Source organism: Mycteria americana, chromosome 3 (assembly GCF_035582795.1).
Source record: "Mycteria americana isolate JAX WOST 10 ecotype Jacksonville Zoo and Gardens chromosome 3, USCA_MyAme_1.0, whole genome shotgun sequence".
Classification (NCBI taxonomy): Eukaryota; Metazoa; Chordata; class Aves; order Ciconiiformes; family Ciconiidae; genus Mycteria; species Mycteria americana.
This window is the reverse complement of record NC_134367.1, coordinates 27,096,801-27,110,732: the sequence shown is the minus strand read 5'-3', so window position 1 is coordinate 27,110,732 and position 13,932 is coordinate 27,096,801. Positions and strand designations below refer to the sequence as shown.

The 13,932-nt window shown below is 47.5% G+C and overlaps 1 protein-coding gene across 2 annotated transcripts in view; it reads left to right on the top strand.

Moving 5' to 3' along the window:
• Window positions 1–488: 488 nt before the first annotated feature.
• ELOVL5 (ELOVL fatty acid elongase 5) overlaps window positions 489–13,932 on the top strand; it is a 40,183-nt gene continuing 26,739 nt past the window's right edge. The window contains exon 1 of one of the 2 annotated variants that reach the window (XM_075498077.1): window positions 489–511. The gene's annotated coding sequence lies outside the window, so the exon portion shown is untranslated. Of the gene's footprint in view, window positions 512–1,192; window positions 1,338–13,932 lie in introns of those variants that run through there. The other variant, XM_075498078.1, reaches the window with a different exon arrangement.

Sequence of the window (13,932 nt, the reverse complement as noted above, 5' to 3'; positions counted from 1 at the left end):
CCTGTGGCTCATCTCATTATGATAGCCTTTAATTACACGGTCCCGTACTGCCTTTCACGGGAGCCTCCTGCTTCCCCCGCCTGGGCTGGGAAACCCTCACGTGACGAAGAGCCGCTCGACAGCTCCGTTGACCCTCGTCAGCGGACGCGGGGGCTCGACCTCGGATGCGGCCCAGACCCTCCGTCCTCCGAGCCCCAGCCCGAGCCCGCCGGGCCGCTCAGACGAGCGCGAGCCCGGCGGGGCCAGCGCGGTTCCCCACCCCGCTCCCGAACGTTCCGCGGCCGCCGGATTGGCCCGCGGCGGCCGTGACGTCATAGCACCCCCCTCCTCCGCCGCCCGTTAGCCCCCCGCACCACTCTTACGTCACGGTCAGCCCACGGCCGGCTGGGGGGCGGGGCCCCCCGCCCCGCGCCCGCCCCCGGCCCCGCCCCCGCGGCGCCGCAGCGTGACAGAGCCGGCCGGTGCCCTCCCGCTGCCCGCCCGCCGCCCCCAGCGCCGCCGCCGCCGCCAGGTAGGGCCGCGTCCCCCGCCCGGCAGCGGGATGCGACGCGGCTGCCCGGGCCCGGAGGAGGAGGAGGAGGAAGAGAGGGGCGGGTACCGGCCATCGGGCGGGGGCCGCGGCGGGCGGGGGGCGCCGCCGCTCCGCGGGGCGCGCAACAAGTGCGGCGGCGGAGCGCGGGCTCGGCGCCCGGCGGCGAGGCCGCGGCCGGCAGCGGCGGGCGGGCCGGGGCCGGGGTCGGGGCCGGGGCCGGGGGAGGGAGGGAGGGAGGGGAAGGACGGGGCGGCGGAAGGGCCGGGGTTTTCGCCGGGAGAGTCTTTCCCCGGTGCAGTTAGTCAAGAGCATGATGCAATCTCGCATTGCCATGGCTACTGCATCCCCGGGCGGCGGCGGCGGCTCCTTCCGCCGTGGCGGGGCACGGAGTCGGGAGAAATCGTACGGGCAGGAAGGGGGGAGCCTCCCCCGGCTGCGTTTAGCGGCGAGGAAACGGCCCTCGGCCGTACGCTGCCTGCCCGGGGAGCTCGGGGAGGGCTGAGCGCTGCTGCGGCTCCCAGCAAAAACCCCTGACCCGTGTTTTCCCCCGTGGTGTGCGGGCGCGTCGCGGGTGTGCGTGTGCATCACGCGAGCTGGGGGAGCACGCTGCGCGCCCGGCTCCGCTCGTGGGGACGCTGGGCCAGGCGAGCGGGGCTGCCGCCGGGCGGGGACGGCCCCGAAGAGAGGGGCTGGGTGTCCGCGGAAGGTCCCGTGGGGCCCGGAGAGGAAGGCAGGCTCCTGCTGCTGCTTCCCGTCATCTCGCTCACCGCCCCGCCGCGTTACTGCTTTAGGAAGGGAGCCGCTGGTACGGTAATTCCCGGGTTTGTCCGTGGGACGGGGCAGACGCCACATTGAACTAGCGCCGTGGAGATGTGCAGTGCTTCTAAAAGGTGCCTACCCGTTTTAAAATCTGCATGTTTAAAGAGTACAAGCGTTAGGAAATAAGTAGAAAAGGAAGGGCATGCGACAGAAATGTGTCAGTATGTCAGGTGTGTGCGCAGGGACTTTCTTAAAAACTTTATGACTTTGCTTTTATCTGTTCCATCTCCTGGAAACCCTCGGGCATCAGCAGCGTTAGAAGTTGGCAACGCTCGGGGTTATGCGGAGTGAGTATCGGGGTTATGCGGAGTATCGTCCTAGGCAATGTGTTTTCTCCTTCCCTGCCTGCCCTGGCTGCTTTTCTGCCCTCCTCCCCCCCGCCTCCCAGGGACGCAGCAGCTGAGGATCCCACTCCGGAGAGCTTTTCAGCACCGATCCACGCTCTGAATCTGCAGACAAAGGCCAGTTCTGCAGACAAAAGGCCAGTTTTGCAGACCTGGGCAGGAATAGTAACACCTTGGCTTGCTCAGCAAGAAGGGCTCCTGGCAGATGACAAGAGGCTTTTCTCCCTCTGGCAGCTGGGTGTACTGCCTGCTCGGTGTCCCAGCCACGGTTGAACGGCAGTGCTCCGTACGGCTAATTTGTATTCTCAGTGCTTTGGGTGATCTCTGGTGCTGTGGGATTCAGTACCGTGGCAGAGTACTTGGGACCACGGCAAAAAACGTGAGCAAAGAGCTCAGCCGGTTGCTAGCGATGGCGAGGGAAAACACAGCAGGGGCATGGCTGCAGTTAGGATGCTTCCGATCAGGAAGTCTCTGAAACCGCTCTGTGTAAATGGAAACACACCCTGCAGCTGAAAGCAGAGGAGGGCAAGCGTGCAGGCGTCTTCGGCAGTGGCACAGCCTTTCACCGGAGTTTTGGGCCAGGTTGCTTCCAGGGTGAGGTTATCTCTGCAAGAGCAGCTCTCTGCCAGGACCTGGCAGCTGCAGGCCTGCCGTAAGCGGTCGGCTTAAATTATCGCTGGTGGCCCCAGCTGGATGGAAGGTTCTGCAGCTGTGAAGTTTTTGTAGATGCAGGCTAACGGTATTGCTGCATCAGTATTAAGCTGCTAGTGTAGAGGGAGGGGATTTGTTTATTTTCAGTATGAGCTTGTAAATAACGCTGAAGGGTTTTGTGATAAACTCTGATATTTCACTCTGTGCCCTCCTCATTCCTTCAGTGCAGTCGCAGCCTGAGATTTTTCTCTGCTGTTAGAAAACTCCATAGCTAGAGATAAATACTGGTGTATCCTCACTGCTGCTAACAGAAGTTGAAGCTGCGTCAGGGAGAGTAAGCCTGTGGCACGCATGATCATCTGATGCTGTTTAGCAATGAAAGCTGGAGTTTCCTATAAAAGTATTCATGTATTTGGGGTGCACTAGACATAATCTGTTTTCAGAGCGGCGAGTAGCCAAGGCACGTACTCTGCCTGGGGGAGCTGTACTTGCACGCACGGAGGGAGGATTTCCCTTGAAAACTTGTGGTGCCTGGAGATGGCTGGGGTCAGCGGGTGGAGATCCCTTTCCAGCTTTACATGAACTGGGGAGCAGGTGAGAGGGACCTTCTGTGCTCAGCTTGCTGAAGTTAAGAGTGGGTTTGCCCTTGAAGACACTGTTGCCAGCTGTCACGCGTCAAGGACACTAAAAGACATGCCAGAATTTTGCTGGATTTTACTGAATTTCTTACAAGGTACACGTTACATATGTAATGCGTACTGGAAGCCTTAGGGACTTCTTTGTTTTTTTTATCCATAAGCAGCTAAGTGAATTTATCATAAGTGATCTAACTTAAGTCTCCTATATTTTAGCATTCAAATGCAACCAGAGAGAGCAGCAGTGAAATTAATATGCCATGGAGCTTTGTCTTGCAAGCTGGGGAAGAGTCTGGCTGTTGGTCTGTTTGCCTCACTGTAGTTTTTACAAAGCAATTGCACTTTGTGTGGCTTAGTATCTTTTTACATACCAGCAGCTGATCAAATGAAGTATCTTTGACTAAAACTCGTGCATATTTGGTACATAAATGTAGCATAGTTAAGGATACTTAGTTTATGTGCTGTCTGACCAGTCTCTGGGTATACTTATTGCAGTATTTTTAGTAAGTTGATGTTGTCTTCACATTTCTCAGCAAGAATTCCTCTTGTTGCATTCCTTGCCTTTAGTACAGCCAGAGTTGAAATAAAATATTTTGAATTCTCTGGTTTAATCTCTTCTTTCCCTGCTGACCTTCATTTTGTGTTGTTTACAAGAGGAATTAACTTAGAGAAGATACGATCAATGGAACAAAAAAAAAAGTAAATTGAAAATAATACTGTAAATTCATCAGACCTCTGAGCAGCACCTTTAATTGCTCGTTCTTTTGCGACTCACTAGGAGCAGATTTTTGGAAATATGTGTGAAGATTCAGATTTTTGGAACGATGGTGGAACTGGCTGTATTTTAAGATTTCAGGTTGACCTGGTGCTCAAGTCTGGCAGCTGCAGGTGGAAAGCCCGGCTCTGAGAGCGACCCAGAGCTGTCCCTTGGGGAGCATGTTCCTTGTAAGTGACGTTCAGTTGGTAATTGGTTAAACACTCTCAAGTACTGAGCTAACCTCATTGCTTTACCTTCCTCATTTTTTGGGCAGCAAACATTGCAACATCAAACGCTTCTGTTTCTGCTGCGCTCAGAGCCACCCCCCCCCCCCATACAGATCAAGGTGGTGGTGCTTGCAAGGTTAAAGTGCTCGTCTTCTGCCTGTCTTGTAGTGGTCTCAGCAGTCCTCGCTCCGTGGAGGACAAAGTGAGTCTCCTAATTAACGCTGTCTGCATCCCACCTGGCACAAATCTTGCATACTGTCCCATGTTAAAAGTGTTGTGCCTCTGTGTCCTGTTGTCCCCTCTCTCCCTGTTGGAGCTAGCGCTAAAAGGATGTCACCGATGAGCATTCATTCTTGCTCCTGCCTGCCGCTCCCCGATGGGCTGGGTGGGAGCGGTGTGGTGGTGAGGGGCAGCAATCGGGCAGGAGGGTGGGCTCGGCGGTGTTTTGGGCGTCACCTTGCTGCCAGCACAGGAGATGGCTTTGGCAGGGCTCTGCGTGCTGCCTGGCCAGGGGTTTCTGCCGTGGCGGCAAGAAGCCAGAGCTCCCATGCTGTGCGCAGAGTCATCTCCTGGGGACGGGTCGTGCCAGAGAGGTTCCTTCGGACTGGGAAAGCCTTTTGGAGCAAATGGGCTCTTGATGGTGTGGGTTTTCTATTCCATAGATTGAGGGTTTGTTCTCTGACTTCTCGCAGAGGTAGGGATGCTCTTTCACTGCTGAGGAGCAGAGCCACAAATACTTCTACCTATTATTTCTTGGTGGTTTTTTTCCTCCCATGAGTGGCATGCTGTCTTGAGATGGGTCACAAGCAAACTCTGTTGCCTGTTCAAAGCTACTAAAGCTCCACTTGGATTTGGCAGCTCTTTGTATAGGTCGTGAAGGCATGTATAGGTGATGGTGCTGTTTGCTATAAGCTCCCCTGCGTAACTGAACAACTTGCTCATTTTGTCCTCTTAATCTTGATCCTCTTTTTTTACCTTCTTTCATTGCTGTGTCCGAAATTAGTCTTATAGGGGTGAGATCTATAAAGCTGTTTAAACATAGGAATACTTTTAGGGATGTTGGCCTAAGCTCTTCACAGGAATGCTCTTGTTTTCCTCTTTTTATAGTGTACAAAATGATGTTCTTCCAGGATGCAACATACGCTTTTGAAAGCTGTTTGACTATATAGTAGACTTAAGAAATTGAGGCTTACTGCATGCCAGTCAGAGCACACTTCTCTGTATGCATCCAGATACTTCACAAAACTGACAAGAATCCTTGTAATCTGTAGCTGTTTTGTCATACCCAATATAATCGCTAATTAGTTTTGTAATTCTTAAATGTGTTAAGAATGCAGAAGATTCCTGCAATCCAAACGGTTTATGCATGCTACCATTGGAAATGCTTCTTCCCTTAGATGGAAGGTCACATGCAAGGACAAATCAAAAGGATAATCAGTGGATTACAGAGAAGTTAGTCTGTCTAAAAACTTATTTCCAGTTCAGATTGCTTTGCTATGGCCTTTCCTAAGGCTGTTTAAATTCAGCATTGCAGCAATATGGTTAAGAGGACATTGCTTAGGCTGACATCCCTGAAGTTCCAAAGTGCTGATCGGTAAAAGTGATTTATATCTGGGTTCCTGAGGGCACCGAAGCCTGTTCCCTGCGTCCGACAGAACAGCAGTTATGTCTCTGTTTGATAAAGGTATTGCAAACAGTGACCTGGATTGATTTTTTGATTGACGAATCAAATAAAAGCTGCCTCTGGTCTTACTATGGAGATAACTCGTAGAGTTGCTGTGGACTGTGTACGCAGTGGCTCTCCCTAGATCTGGTCAATGAAATTAATCTCCTAAAATTTATTGCCTTGGTTTCTCTGTTTGTGTTTTGGCATTTAGGACGCATTATCTTACAGGGTAAATAAGAGCACAAGAGCAAACTTGTCCAAAGTATGTGGTTGGTAAATGCTTTCCTGCTGTGTTCGATGCGTTGGAGAATTATTTAATTTCCTCGATGAAATGGTTGACTCATATGAAACACAAAGTGTCAAGGCACAATGGCAGTCTAATAAATTCCCTTACCAGGTGTAGAGATTTTACAGATGCATGCTGCTAAGTGTAATTGTCACTTTTCCAAGAACAAATGAATCATACTACTTAGGCTGAACTCAGTGCTGCGAATTAAGAGTTGGTCTCAGCATCCCATTGCATCTGGGTATTTTGCATGCTCTTATTAAAGCATTATTAGCTGTAGAGGTTGTGCTTCATTAATGATAGCTTTGTTGATGACCAACGACATACTGAGCAGGTAGAAATATAAAAATCTTCCATGAACTTGTATTTATGCTCAAGTTGTCTGGAATTAATTGACCTCCGTGTCAAAGCTTCATACTGAATATGTGCCTGCCAAGTGAGATGCTTTGGGTGATGACTAAATGCTCTGAGTTGCACTAACGTTTACAGGAAACAAAACTTGCTTGTGCGAAGCTACAACAAACGTGGAATAAACCTTCTTCTCCTGCATTTTTAAATTCTATCCTGCTCTTTGATCCATACATAACCCTACCCTTTGAGACACTGGGTCAGCGATTTGAACAAAGTGACTATTCCCTTTCTGCTATTGCTTGGAAGCGCTCCTCTCCCTGTGACCTTGACAAAACCGTTTCTCTTCTTGCTGGCTGTCTTTGCTGTGACTGGAGGGTAATTGCTTTCTTCCTATGCACAAGTTCAGGCTCTCTGCTGTAAAACGACTGGATTTCAAAAAGGATGGAGTCTTGATTTCAAGTAACACTGGCTTTTAAGGCATATGCGTGCTGATGGACGTTTCTGTTGGTGTCACGGGTCTTAAGGATGTTACCAGTGTTAGATGAAAACTAACTAGCATTAATTTGCAGAATAATGTGGTTTAGCTTATTAAACTGAATGCGCCTCAAAGTATCTTACGGTTTTAGGCCATGTGTTTAGCTAATTAATTCATAAGCATGCAAGTTTGCATTGCTGCCTGTCTTGCCCCCCCCCCCCCCCCCCATGCTATTACAAACTTGCTGGGAAGCATTTCAGATGAAGGCAGGGTTTCTGCTGTGCCCTTGTTGGCTAAGGAGCCCCTAGCAAGTGCTAGTTATGGGAAAATGCTTTTTTCCCTTAGATGCTGTACGGTTGTGGGTTTGGAGCAGACCGCAGCTTGGTGGAGGAGCTCCTCTGCCTCTGCCGAGTTAAAACTATGGCATCCATATTCACATAGAGGTCTTGAAGCTAAATCAGGTGATGATGAAGACTTGGGAAACTGTAGACCTTTATACCTTATTCTTTATAGGGTTCCTCTTAGATGTGCTATTTCTATGCACATAATTTAATCAGAAAGCTTCTGTTAATCTTTTCCTGAATTATCTCCTGCTCCCGGGTGGCTTTTAAAAATGCTGATGTTTTGAATCATCATTTTGAGAATCATCATTTTGAGAATCATCTCCTAGCCAAACAATAGGGAGAACCTTTGACTTAAATAACAAGAATTAAACCTTTAGCCAGTTAGGAGGATGACATTCTCCAATGTTTAACATCACCCTGCCCTTTAGAAAACGAAACTTGAGAAACCTTTTTGCTTGCTGAAGTTCAAATGGCACGCTAGTTTGGGTGCATGGCATGTGTGCTTACCAAAAAGCATCTACATGTTCAGTTCATTCACGTGGCTGCTCGCACGCTTTTGAGCAAGATCTCACGTGGTAGCTGCAGGACAACGTTGGTAGAGGCACAGGAATCTGGATTTGGCTTGGAAGGACACAATGGTAGTTAGTTGTGCTTGCATTTTTATGTATATGCTTAGGTGGATTGCAGGGTAGCAGATGCTTATGGTGAATGTCCGATTCCAGTTTGGTGGTTCATTTCTCTTTCGCAGTACTGGCATGGAGGGGTTGCTCTTAGCTGATCACAGGCCCTGTGAACTGGTGCAAGCTCTCAGCTGTTTGTCCTAAGTTAGGGTCATGCATTTATCCCCTGCATCACATATTTGACCCTCAGTTCACTTGTGTACAGTGGCCTTTTGGTGTGGTGTTAAGCTTTGCATTAGTCTCGTGAGCTTGACTTATTGCATGTATGAAGCCTCATTAATGGGGAAAACACTTGCGCTTGTAACGTGGTTCAGAATTTTCTTTTTTTTAATTAACATATGTGATATAGTGACAGAAAATAAGCTGCTAGCCCAGCAGGCCTGGTTACTTATGGATTTTTCTCTGCCTCCTTAACAGGCCTAAGCAGAAAAGCCTCTTGTGAAAGATTTGAGCAGGTTTTTTCATATTTTATTGAATTCTGACCTGCGTGCCACCCAGAAGGCACAGCTTCCACCACGGTAGCTTCTGCAGCCTCTCATTTGCTCCGGCTACAGCAGGGGTAGCTGGGCTTGCCTGGCCCTGGCCAACAGACTCAACCATGGGCTGGGAAGTTTGGGGTGGGTGTCCCCATCACCTTATGCAAGAGCTTAAAACGCAGTGTAAGGGCTAGAGGAGAACACAAGCGCGAGGGAACGCTGGCAATATATAGGGTGGCAGACCCATTACATAGAGATGGAGAGAGATGGCACTAAGCAAGTCAGTAAGGAGTAGTGCATTTGGCAAGCCTTGTCTGCTCAGTTAAAAATGAGGAGAAAAAATAATAATGATACGGGTAGTCACAGAAAGGCTGTGTGGCAGTGTAGATCATTGCCCTGCTAATGCATGAGCTGCTGCTGCTGCCTCTACTTGCTTATAGGTAAAAATTGTGCATGGGTATAAGGCATTTTTAGAGCCAGTGATGGTGTCGGACCACTTGTCATGAGAGTTTAAATGGTTGTAGCTCTCTCCTCTGGTTTTGCAGCCTTCATCATGTTCCTGAGTAATTCTCCAGAGGCCATACTCCGTCCTCCACTTTTACTTGACAGGTTCCCGGAACCTCTAACTTCCCTACCCTTTCTTTTGCCCTTTCAAAACCATTGCCATCTCCCTTTGAAGCAAGCAAAAGCAGGCTGCGAGTCTGGCTATGCCTTGCAGAACAAAAATAACATCCTTTGGTACTTCTTTATATTGATTTCTTGTTCCACTGCTAAGTGGTTGCATTAAGGTACAGGAAGGGACTGCTAATGTTGTTTTCAAATGCTTTTCTCTCATTTTTTGAAGTCCATCTAATTGGCTCATTCCTTCTAAATTCAGTGCGGCGCTCGTTTACATAAGATATTCAAATCTAAAGTCGAGTTGAGCAATTGCAGAGCTATCATGAATTTCCAGTTGTGCAGACTGAATACTTCTTGGTTTCACAAAACACGTCAGGCTCAAACAATGCACCGACTCAGGTATCAGTTGCATCTAGCACAGTTCAGTTTTCTAAGCATTTGTGGGGATTGACTTTGTGTATTCAAATGTACTTTTAGGAAGCTGTTAAAATACAGATTTGAGTCCTGAAGGACGCACTTGGTGAGAACACTGGGAAGTCGCCAGCTTTTAACCACCATTTACAGTGTATGAAAAATGATCGTCTCGGAATGAGTGCTTTACATCCTTTAGTGCTGTGTTGCCTCTGAAGGAGAGATGTATGGCCTTGGGAGGAGGTGACCGTCTTTGAACCTACAGTGACGGGGACTGTAAGTGAATTGCCAATTGCACGCGTGAAGGAGCTTAGCAATGAAGTTAAAGGGTTTTCCACCCCTCTCCCCCCTTGCTGCTCCTTTTCTCACTTTCATATTTCTCTCTTTATCTATTTTTCAGGCTTTGCCTTTTAAAAGCTTATTCACCTGATGCCCTGGGAGGTTATTTTGCAGAACAGAGGAGCAGGGCTGGGTTTTGGGCTGAACTGATGAAGGAGCCCTTACAGCATCCCTCCTTACAGCATCGCTCTGCCGAGACCCCTATGAAATTCCCACCTAAGCTGTCGGTCATTAATATGAGAGCAGAATATTAACCAAATCTGGTTTGTTTATTTTTTTCCTTCCTCTGTTCCTCCACCACGTACCAGTTCCTGCGTGAGGCCATGAACTTGAGTGTTTAGCTTCCCTGGTCCAGAATTTCCAGGGCTATTTAAATGAAGAGTCCCTTCGCTGCTGTTTATTTTAGAGATGACCCATCTGTGTGGAGGACTGGTATTCCAGGGAGATAAAAACATTGTGGAAAAATAGCCTCCAGCCACTGGAATTGTCTTTTGATATTTGAAAAATTGGTTCACGAAAGCGTTTTTTTGCACAAAGGCATGTTTTGCTTTTAGCATGCAGTAAAAAAAGAGGCATGGTGGTGGCAAGATTCCGGAGAGGCAAACTTTCAGAGAGCTGCCAACATGAATAAGCAATTTCATTGCCTGAAGCATCATTCTGTGTCCTCCACAGTCTGTACAAAACATATATGAAATAGGTGCACTCAGAATGTAAAGGTTTGGGATTACCTGCTGAGCAACTCTTAATATATTGCCATCTGTATAATAGATATGCACAGAGTTTTACTGTAGAGGCTAAAGGGCTTGTCTTCTGCCCAGAGTTTAAAGAGTTGCTTTACAAGTGTGGCTGATGAAACGCAACTTAATTCTTTCCTATCTTTCACTCCTGGCAAAATATGAGCGCTTATAAAATACAGTGTAAGTTATTTTGCTGCAAGCAGCATAGTAAAGGAGAAAGTTTTATTTTCCGTGTGTAAATCACCTTCTAATTATCTAGCAATGTGTTTTTCTCATATATTGAATTTTAGTATAAGCTTTGGGCATCAAGTATTTGGTATTATCAGAATCAAACTTCCCGTTGAAATTTAGTCTTAGGCTACTGCACTCAAGGTGTGTCTCAAATCACTAGTAAGGTTGTTGGTTATCGTTCCTTACAGTATAACATGCTGTAAGGCTGAGAATTAAGGGGATACTTCCCCTCTGTCTTCAAGGTCCTCAGCTGCAGGCTGACCAGTGTGTAGTAGGAGTTTTTGGTCATATTCACCATCTGTTCAGCTTTTATTTCAATCTTTTTTTCTGCATATTTCTTTTTATAAGCTCTGTTTCTATTGGAATACTTTTGCTGCGTTTAGATTCAGTAAAATATTCAAGTTGCCTTTTTTGGAAGAAATCTGTCGTTGGTCTCCATCTGTTGGGTCTCTCGATGGTTAACGTTCTCCCCCTTCCCCTTGAATCCTGCCCTCTCACGTCTGACCTGCCTTGAGACCATCTTTGGTCCTGCAGTTTTCCAGGACAGAAACATAGCAATGCATCTTAAAGTCTGTCTCCTTTGTATTCTGAACGTTTGGGGAGGCATGTTGTTGTTTGCTTTGTACAGTGCAATAATCTGTCAGTTCATGCTGTTAAGATTATATTTAAGAAATCTCTGTAAGTTAGCTCTGCATGACATTAACATATCCTGTATGAACTTTTGTTGTTTCATGTTTTCTTTTATTGCAATTCTTGCACTTTTCACTAGAACCATTCCTATATGTAAAATGATGTGTGTGCAATGCATTTTATTTTGACCTTCTCTTAAGAGCGTTTTAGAATTCTGCTTTAAAAGTTCTGCATCTTTCTTTTTGTCTATCTGTCCTATTTACCTTTCTTTTTGCTATGGTCTTGGTTTCTTGCCGGGTGCAATGTGATGGCTTTGCTCAGTTTCAGTCAGGTAAGACCTCTTTGTCACCCACGTGCCTGCCTCGTGCTGGTACTTCTGCAGTCCATCAGGTGGTGGGATGGACCCAGCTGAAAGTTCATCTTCTTGCTTGGTTGGTTTTTTGGGGCTACTTCAATTTCCCCCTGCTTCCCTCCACCCGGGCAGGGTGGAGGGTAGGAAAGGAGTGAAAGCACCCCTTGCAGCAGCGTCAGATCTGGTCTTGGTTGCTCCTGGTCACCCCACGTGCCCTGGGTATGGTTTTATAGCTATGGACCTGGCTGAATGGAGGAGCTGAAGTGAGGGTAAGGCGATGTGGTGGCTGTCAGCCTGAGGGTTACCGGTGGGCACAAGCTGTCACCATAGCAGGTGTGAGCAGGAAAAATGCCTGTATGGATGGGAGCTTCTCATCTGTAGGAACAAGTAAGTTGCCAAAGACATTGTTCGAGAGAGACTTTGCACATGCGGTGAGGCAGAGGAGGCATATCTGGTATCCCCTTCTCCAGGGGACTGCTGCCCTGCGGAGGACAGGATAGCTGCAGAGTGGGGGAGGAAGCTTCTTGCCTGCTGCTTCTGTGGGTATCGGTTTGTCCCTGTATTTAAAGCAGCTCTATTATAGTGAATTACAGTACTGACCCTGCCTTTGCTCCAGTGCTTTTGAAAGTGTGAAGCAAATGTAGTAAAACCTTCTGCACCTTGGCACTAAAGCTGGGGGTTCAGTCTAGCTGGGTTCTTTGCTGGAACAGGTTTTAATGGCAGCGGGATTTCCACTGCACCAGGAATTTGTTGCCTCTTGTTGAAAGAAGAGTGGCTAAATTTTGGAGGAAACTGAATTATTTTGCTGGAATTCCTTACATGACTTCTGCAGGTGCCTGAATTTTTTTATATTATGAGCTTGTAGAAAACAGCTTGGCAGTTGCCAGATGTGTGGACAGTGTGGTTTTTTTCCCTCCAGTAGTCTGTTTAAAGTTCTAGAAAGAGTCAGTGATAAGATCACACCAAGTTTTACCACTACAGTATTTCCTTGTAATTGGTCGGTTGGTCTTTCCCTTAAAACAAAGAATAGAATACAAGAAATTGCAGTAATTGCCTCCTGGAGCAGGGTCTTCTGGCGAAGTAACATTTAGGAAAGTTCTGCCAACATGAAACCAAGGAAATGTCCAGGTAGAAATGCTTTCTTGTCTAACCACTCTAGGAGTCAGTCGTTTTCAGGGGCCGTTGTTATAGCAATGATTTGGTACCCTGAAACTTGCTGCTTCTCGGCAGTGGTTGGTTTGGCACAGGTCTGGTGCAGGCAAGGACGTTCAGCTCCTCCAGACCCACCAGGCTTTTCAGCCCTGAGCTTCTGTAACAGAAATGCCATCAGCTGGCTGTGTGGTTTTGGCAACACTTCATTTACAGATGTGCTAAGTGGTGTGCAAGAAGGGAAGGGGTGGGAATGATCCAACTGATGCATCTGTAAGAAATCTCCTGTCTCATCGTCTTCTGCTCCTATACCAGGACACGTAGTCTTCACTCTCAGTACTTCTTGCCAGTCCTGGGCAGGAAGAAAACAAGGTCAAAATCTTGCCTTACATAGTGTTAGCTCCTTTATCCTTTGGAAAGGAGATTAGATCTTCAAAGGCAGTTGCTTTTCTGAATGATGAACCTATTATTTTTGTACTGTTTTGAAGGCAGGGGGTTTAACAGGGCGCCTAGCAGCAGGGTTTTGTCCTGAGCAGCATGATGCCATGGCATAAGTTGTACACGGAGTCATTTTTTTTCTTCTTTTCTATTAATTCTCAGAATGGTGGGAAAAGGAACATTTTTGGTACCTTCTTCTATTTAAAGCTAGCCGTCACTCCTAGTTGCCTGACTTTTTTGTTAGTACTGTTCACTACGTATGGTTGTACTGTCTGGCGTGATGTTTAGCGTCTTAAAATGAAGGCACCAAGCACTGGTGCAGCTGCAGCTGTACAGGGGATTAACTCATGTCTCATGGGGGTACAGCAGGAAGACAGAAAAGTTTTAAGATTGACTTCTCGTAGTGTGGCTGGCTGTATGAAGAAACAGCAGCAAGGCAAGCCGTGGTGTGCATTTACAGTGTCAGTATGCATCTTTTGTTCCTTCAGGTAAAAGTGTAGAAATTCACTTCACTTTTATTGAGGAATGTAACTAATTCAGTGTATTACATGTATTTTTTGTGCGTTAGGGCCCACCAGGGAATTTCACTTCTCCCATAGCACTCCAAGTGCTACCCCATGCTCAGTGGAAATAAAAGTAAGAATACAAATAAATACTTAACATACTGTAACTTGCCTAAGGGTGACTTGTTTGTGTGCTTTTTCGGTCTGATCTGGTTTCCCAAACACAAGCGGTCCTCCAAGAGGTATCATTTACCCATCTGAACACAGGGGTTGTAGCTGCA